The sequence below is a fragment of the Chiroxiphia lanceolata genome, chromosome 2 (genome assembly GCF_009829145.1).
Source record: "Chiroxiphia lanceolata isolate bChiLan1 chromosome 2, bChiLan1.pri, whole genome shotgun sequence".
NCBI classification, from domain to species: domain Eukaryota; kingdom Metazoa; phylum Chordata; class Aves; order Passeriformes; family Pipridae; genus Chiroxiphia; species Chiroxiphia lanceolata.
The window spans coordinates 29,289,997-29,311,330 of record NC_045638.1 but is presented as its reverse complement, the minus strand read 5'-3'; the positions used below and the strand labels follow the sequence as shown (position 1 = coordinate 29,311,330).

The following is a 21,334-nucleotide window of genomic DNA, read 5'->3' as shown; positions in this document are numbered from 1 at the left end:
AGAGGAATGGTACTGGGCTTAATTAGCCAGCCAAATAAGACGTGTTGAGAGTGACTGTAGTAACATACAGAAATATCCTTCAGTGGAGCAGCAAAACTAGTTGAGAGACAAACCTCACATGTTAATCTTAGCCTGGACTATGCATCAAAACACTACAGAGATCCCCACAAATCCATATACAGTGGGTCAGAAGAAGAGTGCAACAAGCTAGCAGAGGAGTTAAATGAATCTCTTGCATCCTGTCTGCTGTTGAGAGTCATGTAGAAATTCCTATGCCAAAGACACTTTGCAAAGAAAATCAGAGTGTGGCCTTTATATAGAATGAAGTCTCTATGGAGGAAGTTGTAGAGTAACTTGAGAAACTCAAGTGTAGTAAATCACCACAACCGGCTGGTGTTCATCTGGGAGTTCTGAGGGGAAATAAAGTGAGAAAAAGCCGAGATACTGACAAGGGGATGCCTTCTTCCCTTGAAAAATGCAGCAACACAAGAAGGCTGGGAAGCCCTATTGTATGTTGCCTGTCTTCAAAAGGAGATGAGGAAAATCCTGAGAATAGCAGAGCTTTGAAGTTTGCCACAGTTTTAGGGAGCCCAAGAAACTGGTTCTGAACAGCAGCTCAAGAGATAGTTTGTTGTTTCAGTCTCCCAAACTAAGGCTGTTACAAGGGGAAGAGTGTCTCTTTGTGGGACTGTATTACTTTAAAAAACCAGTGGGGCAGCCTTCAGAGGGAAAGTGGAATGACAGGGACTTCTCAGAGGAAGGTGACCAAGTGATCCAAATATTCAAAACTGCTAGCAGAGGTCACTTAAAGCAATTGTCACAGAGAATGTTCAGAAATAAAACTGAGAAAAACACCATGAAGGTGATTTGATCCTGGAATGAACTGCAAATCAGTCTTGAATAAGTGAATATGGGAAGCATTTCTCTTTCTGTTGAGGAAGTGAAAGGTGAACACCCAGTAGTGGGTATCAGAACTAGTACTGTAACAAAGAAATGAGTCTGAATCCCCAATCCTAATTCATTCAAATTAGCACATCCAGAATTCACCCCAGATCTGGATTCAAGTCACACATGTGGTTCCCATCTTAAAAGAGGACAAGCCAGTTCCTGAATTGAAACTCCTTGTGCTCTGAGGTTTGAATACTCCATATTCAAAGACTCCAGCCTACACAACAGTTACATGTGAAACACGAGGGATGGGAGGAGTGCATGTGTACACATAGCATGCCAAGGAAGCAATTAAATAAAAACTCAAAACAATTTAAAAAGTGATTCATGGCAAAAAGTGCTCTGATGTAGAGACTGCATCATGTATTTGCTCTTGACATTACTTGCTGCAGCTAGCTGAAAGGGCAGCAGATTACAAGTACTAGGACAGTGGGAATTTTGCAGAGTTTGGTGAGTCCAGTTACAATCAAACATTTCAGTTCCTGTAGGCCCAGTGCACTGAAGGCAAAGCTGCTTCAGTTTTAGTTCACTTTGTCTCTTGAATTCATTAGATTTTGAAAGCTTTCAGAGGAAGTCAGAGGTAGGAATTAGACAAAATATAGAAAGTGGGACATTTCTGACTGGCTTGTGTGTTTTCGGAGTCTAAAAACCAATATTTTTTTAAGCAAACTGTAGGAGGGCTCGTAAAAATAGATGTTTACATTTACATACCGGGACAGATTCTCAGCTGCCATGGAGTAGTATTGCTCTATCTTCTTGCGCAGACCTAACTCTATCCAGCACAGCTGAGAACTTGCCTCTCACACATGTGCATATATGTGTGAAATATATTTAGGATTCTGTATTTTTTTGAGTGTAGAGAAGCTGCTTCTCCCTCCAGGTGCTTTTGTCTGTGCACTGAGTTGTGGGAGTTATAGCTCCTCTGTTTTTCACTGAGGCTGGTGTCTTCAGGGAGGTAGGGTGAGGAGGAAGGCTCAAATGCAAGGAGAAGAATGCATGTGCAAAGGAACTGACGTGAACAGAGAATCCCAGAGGAGAAGGTGGGGGAGAGAAACAGGAAAGAAAATGGTGTCCCACATAGCCATGCTGTGGTCTAAGAGCATTACTTCTTGACAGTAACTGAAAACCAAGCAACATCTGCATTCACAGCAATGGGGAGTTAAAGCGTGATTGATCAGCAACCATGACTTTTGGAAAACACTTCAGGTGTTGCCTGCTAGGTAGCAGGAATAGCAGGAGACCTGCTATTGGTAGCAAGGTGGAGAAAAAGCAGCTCTGCCCTAAGCTGTGCTGTTGCTGGAGTCATGTAACACAGGAGAGAGAGTAGGTGTCACATCAGATAGTGCTAATGGGTGCCAACAACTACCTTCACTCCTTTCCTCTCAGTCTCTCTCTGCATGAGAGTAGAGAGAATATCAGTGTGGAACAACTGTGTACGACTGTGCTTCTTGCCCACACAGTGGGACCCTGGTAGTGATTCAGACTGTACTGGACTCTGGACACGTAATGTACACTGAATATCCATAATAAATAATAATTACCACAGTAGGGGGCAGCAGCCAGCTGTGGAGGAAAAGTAGGGCCAGCTGCTGGAAGACATGTAGGCACTGGTTGAGCATGCAAACCGGGCACTGGGGAGGGCGAGAGGGCCATGGCTGTGAGCCAGTGGCAGCTTACTGCCAAGCAGTGGGAGATAAAAGCACAAAAGAGGTTCACCAGAGGGAGCTGCCCCTGGCCACCCCTCAGCAATCGGTAACGGCCCTGATCCAGGAGGGAAGGCTGATGGCAAACAGGAGCATCGCCAGACTGAGTGCAAGGCCAACACTGCTCACACATACCATGATGGAGCTAACAGGATGGGTGGGTGTCAAGCAAGCCTCCTGCAGGGAAGCAGCCCTGCACAGGCCTCTGGCTTACAGGAGATCTATACCTCCTCCAGAAATGAGCACAGACCCATCCTGTTCCCCTCAACATATCCCCAGATGCATCTCCAACTAAAGCAGGGTCAACACTCCAGAAATGAGTGCAGCTCCACAAGAGACTGATAGGTACCCAGTCAATACTTTTCTGAAATCCCCTGATGCTCATGTCCCCTTAATTTCATTTACAGAGAAGTGTCCTGGCAGCTCTGAAAATCCCCAAAGAGCAGCACTATTATTTGTCTGAATTCCTCTGAAGATCTGACGCTTAGCACTTGGAGTCCCCCAGTGACAAGGCAAATGAAAACCTGCTTTTGAACACAACGCACACACTTAGCAGTCCAGTAATCCGGTACAACTAAAATTTATCTTAAATTTAAAATATTTTTCTAACCATGCTGAAAAGTAATTTCTAAGACCAAATCAGTTCACCAACCTCATTTTCACAAGGCTGTTCATGGCGTGCTCCCCACATACTGGCTTCTAAGCAAAGTCAATAGCATCAGTAACCTCCTCTACTTGCCCCATATAGAATACTTAACTATTTCACCACCACAGCATAACAATTAATTAGTGCATGTTCTCTGTAGTAATTATAAAAATGTGGCACATTTCACTTGAATCTATCTTAGTGAAATTTAGCTTTGCTTATGTTCATGTCTTACCTTCAAGTGCACTTTCCATGCTTAAGTATTTTTCACTGAGTTCAAATGCAAATAGATAAAACCTTTTTGCTTTTCCCTCCAAAGCAGTGGTATGTTTATTTCCAAATTCCACATACATCCACCAGGAAAAGTCACACATGACATCTGAAGTTTGGTTGTTTGGGGGTTTTTTTGCTGTGTTCCTAGTTGGCCGAGCATGGTGGGCGAGATGTGGGTGATGCTAAAGGGAAGCCGCTTTTCCTCCATTTCTCAACAGAGAGGTTGAGGAGTTTTTCAGTCCCAGTAAAAAGAAAGAGCTGCTATCTGAGTCTCAGTTTATGTATCCCACAAGAGAACTCAACAGAGGACATCTCAGAAAAATAGGGTGCAACGTCAGGGAGAAACATCCATCATTTTTGCAGGTAGTGGACAAGCACTATCCATGTGTGAGTTTAAATGCAAATTTATGGGCAACAAAGAGCCTATATGTTGAATATATATACAGTTCAAACATAAAGAAGAAAATTCTTTCTGAATAACTTACATCTGAACATCTGACCTTAAGAGCCAGCCTCAGCTAAATGCTGGCAAACACCAAGATTTGGAAGGAAGCTGGGGGTGTTGCACTATTTTGAAAGCTCTGTTTTGAACCAGCTGTCATTACAAACGTCTGCTGGTACCCCATCTTAGCATACAGCCTGTCACTGTTGAGCATAATGAGAATGAGCCAATGGAGTGTGTTGAGCATGCTTTCTTTCATGTCCTTGTAGCTCAAATTATCCCTTCACACAGCCATAACAGGTAAGGTTTGAATCTATTTATACCACCTTCTAATTGGTTCTGTTTAATTTATGCATATGCCTCTCTACGTGTGTTTGTATATACATATATACATATTTATATGCATATATGTACAATTGGACATAATTATTAAAAGTAAATATGCATATTGTCACAGATTATTGCTATGTTCATCACAGATTCCTAAAGTAGTTGGCTTTATTATGCCATAAAACCATATAAATTTATTACCTTCTTTAGAATAAATAAGGAACACAAGACTCATTGTACCATTTATGTTTAATGATTTGGATTTCTCAGCACCCACATGAAAACAAGGAAACATATATTGCAAGAGACAGTATAATTATTTCAGCAAAGAACATCCATCCCACACTCCTAGCAATATGAGATTCAGCATCATGAGATTCTAGAATTATGTCATCAGCTGCACGAGTTTCACAGCTTATCTTTCTGGTTTTATGTTACAGAAGTAAACTCCAACAAAAATGTATAACACTGCCAATTTAACAGCACATTCATGTTAATACTAGCTGCAATGATTTTAAAAAGGTGAATAGAATTAGCATTTCTATACATATGTGTACACTTATATATATATACATATATATATAGGCGTACACACACATGCACATATAAATGCAAACATATGTGTGTACTACGTATTTAAACTGTATTTAAACTGTGTTTAGAAATACCATTACTTTAAAAGGTCGATTCCGAGTACACTAAACTTGAAAACAGTGTTCCATACAGTTGAGCAATTTAAAGAAGTCCCTGCTGGTGCATGGAGGAAGATCAAGCTAGCTGATATCATTAAACATCATCAGATGAGGCTGCAGGTAGCTGAAATGTTCCTTAATGAAAATTTAAAGACAGCAGATTAAAATTATATTCCTCCAATACAACAGAACACTAAGGTAAAGACAGTCCATTACAACCAAGATCATATTTAGCTCTAAAGGAGTGTTGTTTGTAGGTCAGAATTTATTGCTTGAAGTGAACAGTCAGGCTTGCGACTATGTATATAATTACTTTCTACAGTGTACTTTCCTAGCACTCAGACATAGTCATGGAAGCTGACGTCTTCCATAATTTTAGAATATGACATCCATGACCAAGAACTAGAAAATCTCAAAAACAGCAACAAAGGTCTTTTTATCTGTACTAATCTGTCTTTTTTACATTACGAGAAATAAAATAAATCCATAATGACATGCATTTGTTTTTTGAACTACTACATCAACTGTTTCAATAGGATTTTGTTGGCCAATAGAGTAAGAGGCACCAAGGAAGTGGTTTGAGCACTCTACCTGTATGCCCGTTCAGAGTGCTGGCAGCTTTCCTCTGGGCACATCAGGAAAGATTTTCAGTGAGGAGACATGAATGGTGCTCAGCTCTACATCAAATCTGTTGCTAGTTTAGAGAAATGTACCGCATGTTTAGAATGTCATAGTAAAAAAAGATATTGACAGGCTATCTAGTGTGACTAGAATAGATGAGGAGTAACAAGAAAACTGAAAGGACTTCTAGGTTAGGGAAGATTAAGTGATCCAAATATCTATGGGTTGGCTTAATGTTAACTGAACACATCACCACACTAGTTAAAAGATATCAATGAAGGGAAAGAAGGAAATTTGCAAAGGGTTGTAACAAGAAGAAATATGATGATGTTAAGAAAGGAAAAAAGCTCCTGACAAAAGATACTGTAGGCAGCACAACCTCTCCCTAGAGGCATGGCATCACCAGGGCATTTAATCTAGGAACAAAAAAAACCCCAAAAAATATACCATATGAAACATTCTCATTGTGACACGGAGCTGTATTGGATGACCTAAAAGGTACATTGCTAATTGGTGTGCACCTGTTATCTGTGATTTTCCTTGCTTGTATGGCCAACTCATCATTACTTGTGTGTATTCAGTTTCTCTGGGTCCAATCCAACTCATGCTGCAGCCAACAGAAGTTTCCAACAGGAGCAACAGGACCTCAATGTCTTTTCCATGTCTTTGCTGTTCTAAAAAGAAAAGGGTTAAAAAAAGCCACACTACTCTGCAAGAGCTCTTACTGCATCTGCTACATGAATGTATATATATAAACCAGATTGTTCCCCAAGATCTTTTTGGATATTTAAACCTGTGTTTATCCTTAGAGATATCTAGGGAAATGTGCATTTCCTTTCATACAGTGCAGCTAAAATGTTTGCTAGGAAAGAAACTTAGAGTTCATCTAAAAATAACTTCTGATGAAAAACTACCTTGGTCATTGAAGGATGAAGAAAATTCTCTACACTGAAATAAAAAAATGTATTACACAGAAATGGCAGAGCTCTTTCTGTTGCTAAAGCAGTAATGCAACTGATGAAAAAAAGCTAACAATGAATTCTGAACTCAAACTAGTTTTCAAATACTTTTACCTAATATCTTAGTATATATAATCAAATAGTGCTAAAAATCCAGTGTGCTTGCAGGTAGGGAATCACTGTTTGGTAGCAGTTCAGTGTTGGCCTCTTGAGAGACACAAATTTCTGTGTAAGTGGGGCTGGATGTTCAGGGGTCAGAGCTGTGTGCTGGTGTTGTTCATGTATCTAGCAGCTGGTATTGTAAATCTTTAGAGTAGCATTTCTTGAAAATACTAAACAGACATTTTGGTAGCCGGTATTGAGCCTGTGGCTATACTGCTTCAGGCTGTGATCTTGTCAGCTTTTACAAGATAAGTAGGGTCAGGCAGGGTCACCACTTGGATTGGTAATTCTAAGGAAAGGCAGTAGCTGCAGGAAGTATCTTAGGCAATAGAATAGCTGTAACCATTTTCCCTGAGCCTTTTCTAATACCCTGATGAAGGCATAACGCCAAGCTGTGACATGAGAGCAAGATCCTTACCCTCTGCAATCATCAAGTGCCTCATTTTCAAAGGGGTCTTCCTCTGACCTGGCATGGAGGTGTGTGGTACAGTAAATGGGAGACTGCAGAAGTCAGGTACTACTTGCACATGTGCGTGGTCCTGATTGAACAGCATGTAAATGTATGGCTCCAGCATGTTTCATCAGGAAGGAGGTACAGGTGAATGACATTTCTGACATCTTTGGGGATACTGGCAGCTCAAAATTATGTCTTTGTCTGCATTTATAAGACAAAAGACAAGTCTATTGAGTCAAGACCTTACACACCAACTTTCAGTCTCACACATTTCTACGGTAAGTATAGAAGGGTTGATAATTATATTCTTGCCCGATAGTCTACATTGCCAAGAATTTTAAATTGTAAGTTAACCAATTTCTCCTCTAAAGTTCAAACAATAAATAAAATTCTATGTGAAAAATGAAGCCTTTTATTCCTTTGTTAAAATGTGATCAGAGTAAACTACAGATGTTAAAAGGCACTGTAGTTCAAAGAATTAAAAGAATCTTATGGGGTTTGTACAAAGATAAGAGTTTTAGAGAATAATATAGAAAATATTATAATGCTATTATATAAATCAGTGGCACATCCTCACTTTGAATACTGTCTTCAAATTTGGTCACCTCATTCCTGAAAAAAGAAAGTGGAAATAGAACAAGTCCAGGGAAGGGTAATAAAAATGATAAAAGTCAAAAGGATGGGAAATTTCTTGAGAAAAGTTAAAGAACATAAGCGTTAGCTTGTCTCTCAGGGAAGATTTATCCTCATGGGACATTCACAGATATGGAACTTAGGGACATGGTTTAGTGGAGGACTTGGCAGTCTTAGTTTAATGGTTGGACTCCATGATCTTAGATGTCTTTCATCATTCTATGATTCAAATCATACACAAACTGAATGAACCCTCTCCATAAAATCTGAATACATGTTGCCTGAGATAATCTAGACGATGTCCTTGGACCCCAGCAGTTCTTCTGGAAGGCTCTGGGCCCTTGCATGAATCAGATATTGAAGGTATTTTCCACAGTGTACCCTGTCCTCTCATAGAACTTTCAGCCACTGAAGGCCAGTCTGACCCATGCATAGTGGACAGAACACAGAGTTAAGTAACACCTTTTTTCCTATATTAAATCATAGGATTATAAAATGGTTAGGGTTGGAAGGCACCTTAAGTTCTAGTTCCAAGCTGGCACCACGAGCAAGGACACCTTCCACTAGACTGGGTTACTCAGGGCTCCATGTAACCTGGCCTTGAACACTTTCAGGGATGGGGAGTCCACAACATCTCTGGGCAACCTGTTCCAGTGTCTCGCCACCACCACAGTAAGGAATTTCTTCCTAATATCTTATCTAAATCTAATCTTCTTCGGTTTAAGGCCATTACCCCTTGTCCTGTCACTACAGGAAAAGGGAAAATCCTTTTCCAGGGACTTGACCGTATCCCTGACTTATTTTTCTGGTCTTTTAGAGACTTTGCTTTTCCCTACCTTTCTTTAAAACCTCTGAAAGTCAGAGGTGATTGAGAGGTACAAATCCATTGACTTGACTGGTAACCTTTTCAGTTAAATCACTCGTCTTCCTCAAAAATGTTCCTTTTGTCTATTAAAATAGTCTGAGCCCCGAAGGACTTGCACAGTCTCCCTCACTTTGTGTGGTGGGATCTCCAGGCTGTGCTAGAGTTCTGCTTAAGCATGACTATAATATAAATAACATTTCATCCTCATGATCTTCAAACTTAATTAGCAGCAAAGGAAAAAAATCTTTCCTATCCTGCAAGGTGAAACGAAAAGGTATTGAATTTCAAACGGATAGGAGGTATTGCTTTTCCAAACAATGTACAGTTAATTAATGGAACTTGCTGCTGCAGAGTTAGTACTGAGAGAAACAACATCGTATTTGTAAGCGAGGAGGCATTTTTAGGCATAAAAGCAAATCTTCACACAAAGTTCATATTGGGTTAAATTCAGTAGCATGCATTAAGCAGAAGATAATATTAGATGACAGTAATGGTTGCTCCTAGCCTTAAGAGATCTATGAGTTTCACTAGATGCAATAATGTAATAATGTCTAATGATCTCAGGGGTTCATGGTGTGTGCCAGTCAACAGACAGTGTCAAGACAGCACCTTAATCCATGGTAAACCATGACACTGTTAAATGCACAGTGAGGAGGGAGAATCTCCTTATATGTGGTCTGGTATTGATCTCTGTCAAATTCCAGGCATCTTAGGATTGACCAATGCCAGGGGCTGCTGAGGAGCAGCCAGGAAGGCCCACTACTCTCAGCTTAACTGCAGAGCATCATTAAACATCTGTGTATGAGAAGCAAGGGGCTCTCTGATCTATTGATGCATTATCAGGGCAGGCACCAATTCCTACACTGGGCCTTCAGAGGATCAGGAAAGTCTAGGAGGTTTTTCAAACTGGTGGCTATCATATCTCTTTCTAGACCTGGAAAAATCCTTTCTCCTCCAGCCCTTTGTGGGAACCCTGGAGGCAACAGTCATACTCATGCTAGCATGGTGTGTCTTCAGCCCTGCCTGTAGATCAGGAAAAAGCAGACCAAGTTCAGTAAGGTCTTGGGTAGAAAAGGTTTGGAGAAAGGTGAGGAAATCAAAGCTCAGTGACTACAATTAGCTGTATCTTTTGATTTGTGTGACAGCACACACGGGAGTCCTAGTGTCCCTTTACCCAGAACAGCACCCCTTCAGAGAGTCCCCAGTCCCCATCTAAACTCCAGACTTACCCACAGAAACCTATGGAGGCAGAAAGTCCATCCTCAGCTGCCCGTGGCTGAGCTGTATATCTGAAACTCAGAAGCAGGACAACATTCGCCATGTTCTGTGGTGTCTCTGGCACTCCTTTCTACTTCAGACATCCTAAGGTGGGGACAGAAGCCAGGAGATCTCATTTGCCCTGAGAAGTGTTACCTTATTATGGTGATGCATGATAGATATCTGATTTGTCCCTGAACTGTTAAGAATATGTTAAAGCAAACAAGGTACCAAGAGAAGAGAGACCCTTTTTTCCATGATTGCACTTACCTACAACCCCAGTCATCTTACAGGCCCCGTAAGAAGTCAAGGAAGATGTCTTCTACGAAATAGCTCTTCTGGAGTCATTTCAATTAAGGGAAGTTGTTTCAGTCTTGTGGGTTGAAAAAGTTATCTACTGGGGGGAAAAGAAAAGGAAAAAAAATAAAGGAAATCAACTCCTTACACCAGTGGTTTGACACCAGCAAGCTGTACTTTTATTTAGAGTCAGAGTATATACATAAAGTAAGCACAAAATGCACATGCAGTTGTGATTCCAGGATGTTTGTAATGACAAGTTAGATTGTAAATTATTTCTTTGGAGGGCAGAAAGCACAGTGAAAATAATGTATATTATTCATAAAAATGATTGTCCTGTTCACTTGTATACCTCTGCAATTTATTCTGTAACAGCTTTTTACTTCAAAGAAATCACTAGCTAATGACATCTCAAACTTAAAAAAATCCACTTATTCACAATCCTGTCCCTGAGGGAATTCTTGCATGTTATCAGAAATTTTTCCAAAGATCATTAACAGATATTACAAACCAATTGAAACTGAGTATTTTCTTTGCAAATTACTTTTAAATTTAGAGCTATTGAAAAAAAGACATTGAGTGATTTAATTTACTTAATCTGTCTACAGATTGCAGCTATGTGCATATCCTGTGATTGCATTTCCAACAAAAAGCATATATAACTATCCCTAATAGGGATATTTTTCTAAATTATCATACAAGATCAGTAAGATCTTTGCAGATATTAATGTTTACTTTTTCATTTAGAAAATTGCACTCAAGAAAGAAATGGGCATCTTTATTCTGTTGTTATTTTAGAAATAATAGGACACCATAATACTTATTTTACCTGCTATTTTAATTAAAACTCCAATAATCATCATATCCTTTGAGAATATGTTCTACTGATTTTTCTGAAAAATCATTGTATTTTCATTAGGCTGAGAAGACAATGTTTAAGAAACACCTTAGGTAGCAATGAGTATACCAAAAGAGATCCTCTATCTTGCACTAATCCAAAACAGCAAGCTAATTCAGCAGAATAGGGATGGAGATTGTATCTTATTCTGCACCTTATTGCCTTAAACTCCTCCCAGAGAACCTTATGCATTTCAGCACTTCTGCAGGAAGTATGGAAAATCTCTTCCCCCATGAATATTTAGCTGGTAGCTTCCTAGCTAGGGTTCCTGCTTTCATTGCAGATAAGAGATAAGGGCTTGGGCAGATTTTGAAGATATTTACTTTGAATGACAGTGAACATGGCTGCTGTACTTTATGTACTGCTCAGTCCTGATCCTGTGTTACACGTGCTTTGCCAGGCCGTTCTCAATAAATGTGTGAGCAAAGCATGGATAGTTTGAAGAGGTGAATCGGGATTGACTGCTGGGAAGTTCAACTCAGCTGAGCTAGTGACTGGCCAGAGACAGGAGCAGAACATGGATTTTAGATGTCTTAATATTCTTCTTATCAAAAATTCAGGTGAACTTGTGTGTGGGTTGGGAATATGGACTTGGACATCTATATCCCACAGGAGTCTCAGTCATCCCCTTTTGTGGCTTTGGGCCCAGAGACAGCTGTTCAGAGAAGGACCCAGATTTTTCACAGAAAAATTTTCATATCTTGCTTTAAGTGGTGGGAGAAGTGTACAGGAAGGGTGACAAAATCTGCACCTTCCTCAAATACTCTGCATCTTCCCACTGACAGGGCCAGAGGTCTGGGACCAGTCTAAAAACTTGTCCATTCACAGTACTATTTAGCTGTCACTCTCCTGCTGTCTTCCTTTCCTGGGTTACGATAAAAAGATCACACAATGAAAAGATTTTTTTTTTCCCGGTGAATCAAACTGCATGGGGTCAATTTACTTAAGGAAATTTTGAAACTGTGTCAGCAGCTGAAAAAATTACTCCCTGAGTTACCTGTGGTCCAGGTTTGTCCTGTAAATATTGGGAGGCCGTAAATCTTTACAAAAGTCCCACGCTATTAGCTTGACAACTTGTTCCTCTCCACCATCCTGTGATGGTATGTGGGCGTGAGAAAGAAGACGAAATGGCTGCTACTGAACAATTAGTATCTGCACTGGTTATTACCTTGATTTTAACCCATGCTGCACTCAGATAAGCAAAATGGGAGGGTATTACTCTCTTTTTTCCCCATAAAGGTGCAGCATCTCAAATTTTTCACATTCCTGCTCTCCGTTCACCCCTATGACCTGCTCAAGACACTCTTCTAGTCATGGTCTGAACCCCTAGCTTACAGCCATAATAGCATTACTACTATCAGTAGCTGCTTCTGTGAAAGTCAACTGCTTCTTAGGATCTCCTCTTTTTAGATGTGTCTGCCCCACCCTTCTGCCACGCATGCACAACTGGCATTGGAGTGTCAGTTCATACGGTGCACATGGAAAGCCAGAGCCCAAACATATTTGCTTCTGGCTCTCCCCTGTTACTAGCAGTGCAATCTCTTGTGCAAACCCAGCTTCAGGATGAGTCAGTTCAGTGCCGCGTTCTCCCTCTCTTCTCTCCCTGCCTTCCCACTCCCTGTGTTGCTTCTGCTTTAATACAAGCAGCTGCTTGGTGCTCTGGGCTCCTTCCAGGGCTCCTTCTACATGGAGACTTGTGACAGAAGCCACCACTGTGCCTCCATCAGGGGTGACCTGGACTTTCCACCTGCCGGCATCGGGTGCTGTGCTGTCAGCTGCCAAACTGGCACAGCTCCACCGGCTGCAGCAGCTGAGCACTTCTCTTGTCACTCAAACCAGGACATCTCCACGGATTCTGATAACACATCTGCTAATTAATGCCCATTGTGATCATTGGTCAGATCCTCAACTGGGATAAATTGAAATGGGTCCATTTAAGCCTGTGACAATTAGTGGCAGCTTAGAGCTGACCCGGTGGTTTTTTCTATGACATGCATAAACGTCTTGTTGAAAGTGAATAAAACTCAAAAAAAAATTGCACAGAAACTACCAAATGAACAGCGAATGAAATGATTACTGGTAACTCCCAGTCTAGGCCAAATTACAATGGTGACAAAGGAGTGATAACCACAGGTATGTTAATAACTCTCTGAGCTAGCCAAGTTCCTTGTAATAAAAATAATTAATGATAATAGATGTGCTTTTGGATACATTCACCTTTCTGTAAAGAAAAGTTAATGAGTCTGTCTTTAAAAAAAACAGACTATCAGGAAATTTGAAAGTGATTCTACTAACTTGTAAGCAGAGTGGTTTACATTATAACAATAGAACAGATCAAATCTATTCTTTAATTCAGTTTTTAAGACTTATAAGCAATATCAGTAAGTGAAAAGGAACAGCCCAAGAATTTTCTTGGAGGTTTTTTTCTGCCATTTGTCAAACTTTCATTTCAATTAATACTTCCACCCTGTTAGGTTACATTGCCAGTCCTCTCAACCATAAAAAACAGAGTTGTAGTATGTATTAAATCCTAAACAGAGATGAGTAAAGCATCTGAGAAAGAAAGAAAAAGTTTGATAGGTTGTGTCAAAAGGAACCGCTGTTATAATTTATTATTTGTTAAGCAATGACAATACGCTCAGTTCTGCTGATTAAGTTTTTTTGAGCAAGTTCTACTGATTATCTTCTGAGGACAACACACTTTACTACAAAGAAGATATGTGACAGCTATCAAGACTTTTGCTTTCAAGACTCACTTAGTAAAACAATTACATGCCAGTTATGCAGGTTTCATGAAAAAAAAAGGAGAGAAAATGCATAAACTGAGTAAATATCATGACTTTTGTGTTCACTAATTTTACCACTCCAGATCTCTCACTTCAGTACTGTCTGACAACCTCAAAGTTACACTGAGATTTGAGGAAGATCTAAAGCCTCATCCCTGCTTATATTCAGTTTTTAAGCATCATGTTATATTAGAAGCAAGCACACAGGCTATATCGTTAGGATCTGTCTTTGGATCTGGGACTCGCTCCCCAGGAAGGGCAGAGATGGCTGAATGGGGCCAGCCTGAGACAGACAAAAATCTGAGCAGTTCCAGACTCACACATATGTTTCCTTCATACCACAAAGACAGAGCTAGGCAGTGCTCTACTCGTAGGTGTAGACCTGAACTTAAAAAGACTTTTGGAGGTGCAGGTCCCACAGGGGAGCATCTTTCATATCCTGCTGGGTTCTTGCTAGGCTGTCAGGGCTGTTTCTCTAGCGGACCTACTGTTAAGTTACTCCAGTCTGAGATATAGGCACATTTTTAGAGGGCATCTAGGAGTCAGGGATGCTGGTTTTCTGCTGGTCTAGAGCCATTGTAGCTATTCTATTCCTGAAAGTCCAGGTGAACTTTGTGCCTGTTTTGTATCTACTTCAGCATGTAAAGGAAACAGAGTTTCTTCCACCACCTTTACCCTTAGATCATTTATATGCAGTTTACCTCCTGGGTGGCTGATTCCCCAAAACAGCCATTTGATAGCAAAGTAATGTGCATGCATCTGTGTGTACAAAACAAGGGACGGGGCTGAGGACTGCTCTAAGAACCCCTGGCCACATTTGCATATCAGGAGGGTGCCAAAGAGGCACTGTCCCTTGCCCCAGCCAGGCAATACCTATAGGCTTTCAAACCACAACGGTACCAGAGTTCCAGCTGCACAGATGATCTCACAAGAAAAATTTCCTTTTGTCTGCTGCTATACTTTAGCCTGCACACTTCCCTAAATCCCACCAGCATGCTTTTTTTGTCACTGACAGAGAGAAGTGAATTCTTATATAAATCCTTTGTGTGAAGATCAAACTGTGTGCATGTAGAACTATTATTTTTTTAGGGGAAAATCTGCCCTAAAATAATCATTCCATGTTATCCTCACAAAGCATCTGTGCTGCCTTTTAAAATGCATTCAAGGCCACCCTCAAGACCAGAGTCAGTGCTGGCAGGCAGTGAGCTGCAGCTGAAGTCTCTGTGCATGCGGGGAGGGCAGCCCATGGGCAGCCCAGGGCAGGACTGGGGTCAGGGGCAATGCAGCTGGAAGAGACCGTAATCTGAGTTGCTCCTTGCAGACAATGTCAGCTTTTGTACTGATAGAAACTTGTGGGGCAACGTGGGAGCTGGGCTGGATCATGTGAAAAAGGTGTTTCTTTACCTAGCCAGCTTGGACTCCTCAGACATCCAGCTGGCAGATCCTGAGGTTTCAGTCAAATCTTGTAAGTTAACATTACTTTACTAATAGACCGAGGAGTGGAGGATTTGTTTGAGAAAATATAACCTTTCATTCATAAACTTGGAAACCCTTGTAATGGAAGGGAGAATCAGAAAAATGATCAGTTGATAAGAGTACTATTGGGAAATTCTTTTTAAAAAAAAATATTAAGGAAGAAAACCCCCAAACAGTAGTACAACAACAGTTTTAGGATCAACTTCAGTGCTCCTTGATGTTACACTATTTAACAATTTGATTACCAGCTAGAAAAATGATCAGGTATTAAGCCCCCCAAGCATGGAGGAGTAGCATGACTCATTGTAGCAGCTTATCTTTGAGAAGCCTCCCCCTCTTCCTCTTTCATCTTTCTCTTCTTCTTTCTCTCTTCCTATGCTTGCAATTGCCTTGAATACAATACAGTCAGAGTTTTACAGCCAGCTCTAATTTTCCCAGAAGGTACAGCTCTTTAAAAGCAGCACAAGGTCTTTTACTCAGGACCGTAAAAATGGACTTGCACTCCAGTGAAACTATCTAAAAGACAGATGAACCAATTCTATTAAAATAAAAACGTTCTACCTGTGTCCATTCCCCAGCAAAGTTTCTGCCAAAGCCGGAACTAAACCCTAATCTAACCTATATTAAAGTGGAGAAAAATCAACTTCCTTTCACTCCCCCATTCATTTTCCACCACTGTGATTCACTAAATTTCAGGCAAGCCCATGACCAAGAGCAGCAGGGCCAAAAGGGGCTGGATGTGCCTTATTCCTGGCCCAAATGGAAGCAGGAAATACTAAACATCTTGCATGGAAGCCTGTTCTCATCAGGTTTATAGCCCAGCTTTTTCTATCAAAAGCAGTGAGGATAGTACACGGTTCAGAAATGCATCCAAGCATATGGGAGTCTATCTACACTAATCCTCCTTTTGAGCTTCATCCAGCACTAAATCAGAGCCACACCGAAGAGAGGAATAATGCAATAACTTGTGGAAAAAACATGGCTCTTCTCTATTAAAATAGGGAAAATCAAACATTTCTCAAACATCACTTTTCTCCTTAAAAATTGTTGGAGGAATACTAACAGTGTAAAGCATGACAGAGACTGGGGAAAAAAAAAAAAAAAAGTCGGGTACTACTTTAACTTGACTGCCTGAGACTATAGATCCCTGTGCAGAGCAGGCTACATGCACAGGGCAGTCATTGCTGGGAAAGCACCAACGGCCTTGGAAGAGTAACACGATAACTATACGGGTGACAAAACTCACCTGCAAGGATATGAAAACACCTTTTTACAGAGTTAATCTGCACCATGCTCACAGCATTGTGGCTGCAGCCACCACCTCCCTCAGTCCTCTAAGAGTATCACTGCAATAATTCAGGGGAAGGAGTGATGCACAGCCTTATTTTCCCTGCCAGAATACGGGACGCTCTGTCCATGGGAGAGAAAGGGCTTTGCTGAGCTCATCAGAGGACAAGAGGGCCATATGGCTGTGGCAAGGCCATCAGTGCCAGCTTGGATGTGGGAACAGAATGAGCAGAGCAGTGACACCCTACTCTCCACCACAGTCTCACCTACTGAAAGCTAAAGCAGCAAAAAAAGCAGCAAGACAAGACCTACACCAACTGCTTGAGATGCTGTAGCAGCAGTGGCGTACGCTGTCCGGGGCTTGAGCCCTTCATTGCTTTTTCCCTATGCCCAAAGCAAAAAGAACAATTTTTCTAAGAAGTACAACCCTGCTCCACAGCCTCCAAATGCCACTTTGTGGATCTCGGACAGGGTACAGAAACAAAAGTGTTCAACAGGAGTGCCTCAGGAGTGCTGAGGGGTTAGGGAGCTGAAAAAGAGCTGTCAGCTGACAAAATGACGTGGGTAAGTCAGGGGTACAAGTTAGGAGACAGTTTGGCTAAACAGAGACAGGAAAAATAAATACAGCTCCAAGCACACAAGCAGGTACAAGTGCAGAGTCAGCTTAGGACTTGCAAAGAGCCTACTTTTTCCATACATAAGCAACTTCAAACTAGAATTTTCTTGATCACACATATTGCCTTTTCCTAATTAAAACTGAGAAAAATCATATTTATCTATTTTCTAAAAGACAGAAATCAGTATGTGACTCCCAGTTCTTGAAAATTACTGACTAGAATCTCATTTGGCATAACTCAGCCTCGCTATCATCGAATCATAGAATCACAGATTTGTTTGGGTTGGGAGGGACCTGAAAGACTGCCTAGTTCCAACCCCACTGTCGTGGGTAGAGACACCTTCCACTACACCAGGCAGCTCAAAGTCCCATCCAACCTGGCCTTAAACAATTCCAGGGATGGGGTATCCACAGCTTCTCTGGATAACCTGTTCCAGTACCTTACTATCCTCATAGTGAAGAATTTCTTCTTAATATCTAATCTAAAACTACACTGACATCTACAAAGCACCATATCTTTACCCTAGCTTAAGATCTGCTCCCATATGCTGTTTCTTTAGAACAACTTGTCTTCCCCTTTTTCGTTTTTTTTCTTTTTTTTTCACAATATGCATCTGGTTTAAGGTGACTTTTTCTTTCCCAGCATATGGAGCTGAATGATTATGATGATTTACATTTATTTTAAATCACAGCCTATTAAATGGAAAAATAAATGCTAATATGTTGATATGGTTTACTTCTGAATGAATTATTGATATGAATGAGTAGTTGCTGCTATCATAATTACTGTTTATTAAATAAATATATTTTGAATTAGAGACCCTTGATTAAGAAATCACATTTTTGTCTGAAAATTGTTTCCCTGCTGCTAGTATAAGAAATACCTCACATTACTCTCTATAAAAAAAAAAAAAAGCCAGTGAAATGATTCTTTTTTTATCTTTTCCTTTGCTCTGTGAACTTGGCAGCGCTTTGTGCATATTCCCTTTCACTGCTTCACTCCTCTAATCAGTTAAGTGAGGCTCTTTCCCCTCTGTTGTTTGTGTGGATCTGTCACATAGCACCTAGAGACACAAAAAACCATTTTAAATAGGAAAATGCAAAACACAAAAACTAAAGGATTAAGGATCAGATACCTGAAACTCCTCTCAACATTTTCTTTCAAGCTGAGCACGTTTCAGATTAATAGTGACTCTTTAACATAAATAATGATCTAATGAAATAAATATGAAATTGAAAGAATCATAAAAAGAATTTTACATTTAAGAATGCCATCTGTGTAACACTTAGCCTAACAATGAAATCATTTCAGTGCCAGAACAGCTCACTCCGCTTCTAGTACAAGTTACAGGAGAGGGTAATGGCTTTGCAGAATGGCACAAAAGTCTGAGTTCAATCGCACAAGGAACACCTGGGTTCAAACTTGCTGCACTTCACACAGACAATGGATCTCACACATGAGTTTTGAACTCTCCCCTGCTAATGTTTCCACCTCGAGTCATCACGAATTTTTCACGCAGCTGCCGATTTTTATCTCAAGGAAATTTAGATATTGGAGAAGATTTTATGGGTCAGCATGAGCGGATCTTGCATCAACTGTTGCACTGATTCTCTGCTTTCCAACTGTGCAATCCAGAGTCAGTTTTGTCAGACTGAAGTGCACAGGACTCAGAAACAAGACCCTCTTTTAATTATATCTATACGAGAAAACTTTGCCCATAAAGCATTTAGGATTTAACACCAGACCTAATGTCAGTTTTTAGGAACAGTGTCCTAAGGTACCGGTCTGTCTGGGCATGTGGCAGAAAGCTCCATGTCACAGGATGGAGATCCCATTTTTGTGAACAGGAAAGCCAAGCTCTTGCTATGTGCAAGGCAGTGCAACAGAACCATGTGGAACACAATGGAGATTGTTTGTTTATACCAGCCCGGGAGAAGGGAACATATTTGTTTTGAGTGAGCTGTGTTAGAATACATATTGTTTTATATGCCCAGGCCTCATTACGCCATGTTAGTCTTCAATATGGATCAGATCCTAAAGCTGCTCAACATACTGAAATAAATGTGAGTTCTACCCACAGAACATCTCCAGACTTAGGCCTCATGTCTGTCAATGTCATCTCAAAAAAACAAATGTTCAAAGAAGAAAAACAACAAAAGTATCTTAGAGATTGTGGAGGATGCTCACGTGTGGCAGATGTCTTTCAAGGCGATGCCGAGGAATTACTTGGAGAGAAAAAAATCCACATACCAGGAGTGGAGAAGAGAGCAGGCCTAGAAAAAAAGCAGAGATAATTAAGTTTCACTGGAAGAAATATGGCTTGTTCGTATTTTAGAAGTTATTCTGAAACCAAGAGGAAATTCTTCCTTCATATGAGTGATGCGGCCACATTAACATCTCCTCGGGTACAGGTAGCCACAGCCCACATTTTGCTTAAAGATATAATTGTAAGGGCATTCACAGAGGAAGAGTTAAAGCGCTGTTCAACAAACAAGCTGAAGTGCTGTACACTGTATTCATATAAGGGAAGGTATGAGCCAACGGAAAGAGATATTCAGTTGCAATCAAAGAGGATCTGAGCCTAACTGAGTGCTCACATGACAGTTGGGATCATTTCAGATCCCTTCCAATGAAGATAAAATAGCATCAAAAGCAGGGAGGCTTTTTTCTTTCTTTTAGGGATGAAAACACATCATCATTAGTCAAATTTACTCTGAACTTCCACCTTCTCATGTTGATTTGTACTCAGGTTCAGTAAACATATCTTTCCATCAAGGTAAATAAATGTAAAAGCCTATGAGTAACTTAATTGCTTAATGATGGATGCAGTATGGGGTGTAACACTGTTTCTGACTATACTGTTGAAGTTAACGACCTCTCAAAAACACCTACTATACAGCTTGGCAGTAAAAAAAAAAAAATCTGTTCCTTCTTGAAAATCTGCTTATAACATTTTAACCACTTTCCAACCATTTTTTCCTAGTGTTAGGGAGGAGGTGGAAACCTCTGAGGAAAATTTTCAAGGTGGACCAATGTAAAATGGAATTTATTCTGTTAAGACGCCATCCTTTGAGGGCCTGCATGGCACAGAGAAAAGCAGAGAGCCCACAGTGAGGGCAGAAGTTACACAGAGTGTAACTCCAAATTAAAATGGCCACGGTATTGAGTAGGACCATTCAGTTGGGTGAGTGGGGGGCTCAGTCCACAGACGTCAGGCAAGAGCCTGATCTTGGATACATAGCACACACCTAGGGACATCTGGGAATGTGCTCTCCTGTGTCCTTGCATGCCTAGTGCCCTGGATTGAGAAGGACCCATGGGAGAAAGCCGTTGTTCCCATTAAAATCAAGCCGCTTAATAGAGGTGCAGGCAAAATCAGCTCTCCAGTGAGAGGACAGTGAGGGAGGAGGGTACACCAAGTATCTGAGAGTGAAATCTGGCTCGTGGTGGGCAGTCAGGCAATGTGCAGAGGCACAGCTGCCAGCCTGACATGATGGATCAGGAAAGATACTAAGGAGCTGCGAGAGTCCAGGCAACAGAAACAAAGCAAAACATGAAAAAGCAATAGGTCAGCCCATCTTTACAATCTATCAATTAAACAATCATCCACTTCCAAAGGACTCTGATGTTCCTAAGCAGTACACATCCCAGCATATGATTGCTACTGTGATGGAGCGACAGGCTTACCAAAAGCAATGAATAATAATAATTATTAGTAGCGCTAATAATTTAGGTTAGGTTGTTCTGTAGTGAACCCCTCTGAGGAAATAACATGGTTGGGCATTTTGGCTTAATTCTATAGTCCCGTACCAGCTTTACTCAGATTGCTGAAAAACAAAGGTGTGTTCAAAATTGTCCATTACATGGGAGGTTTGTGCCAAAATCTCACCCTCCTTCAGTTAGGCAGCACTGGTGAGTGCCGCAAAGTCGCCTTCAGCTGCTTTCTCCAAAACCCTGAAGCTTTCAGAAACATGCATTTCTGCTGGCA

The 21,334-nt window shown here is 40.8% G+C and overlaps 1 long non-coding RNA gene across 13 annotated transcripts in view; it reads right to left on the bottom strand.

Moving 5' to 3' along the window:
- Positions 1 to 4,572: 4,572 nt before the first annotated feature.
- LOC116782040 overlaps positions 4,573 to 21,334 on the bottom strand; it is a 39,847-nt gene continuing 23,085 nt past the window's right edge. For 6 of the 13 annotated variants that reach the window (XR_004355088.1, XR_004355092.1, XR_004355091.1 and 3 more), the window contains 4 exons: positions 19,534 to 19,619; positions 10,256 to 10,382; positions 9,958 to 10,090; positions 4,573 to 6,329 (listed from right to left, as the gene is read on the bottom strand). This is a non-coding gene — a long non-coding RNA (uncharacterized LOC116782040). Of the gene's footprint in view, positions 6,330 to 7,194; positions 7,432 to 9,957; positions 10,091 to 10,255; positions 10,383 to 19,533; positions 19,620 to 21,334 lie in introns of all 13 variants that reach the window. The other 7 variants (XR_004355099.1, XR_004355098.1, XR_004355093.1 and 4 more) reach the window with 6 other exon arrangements.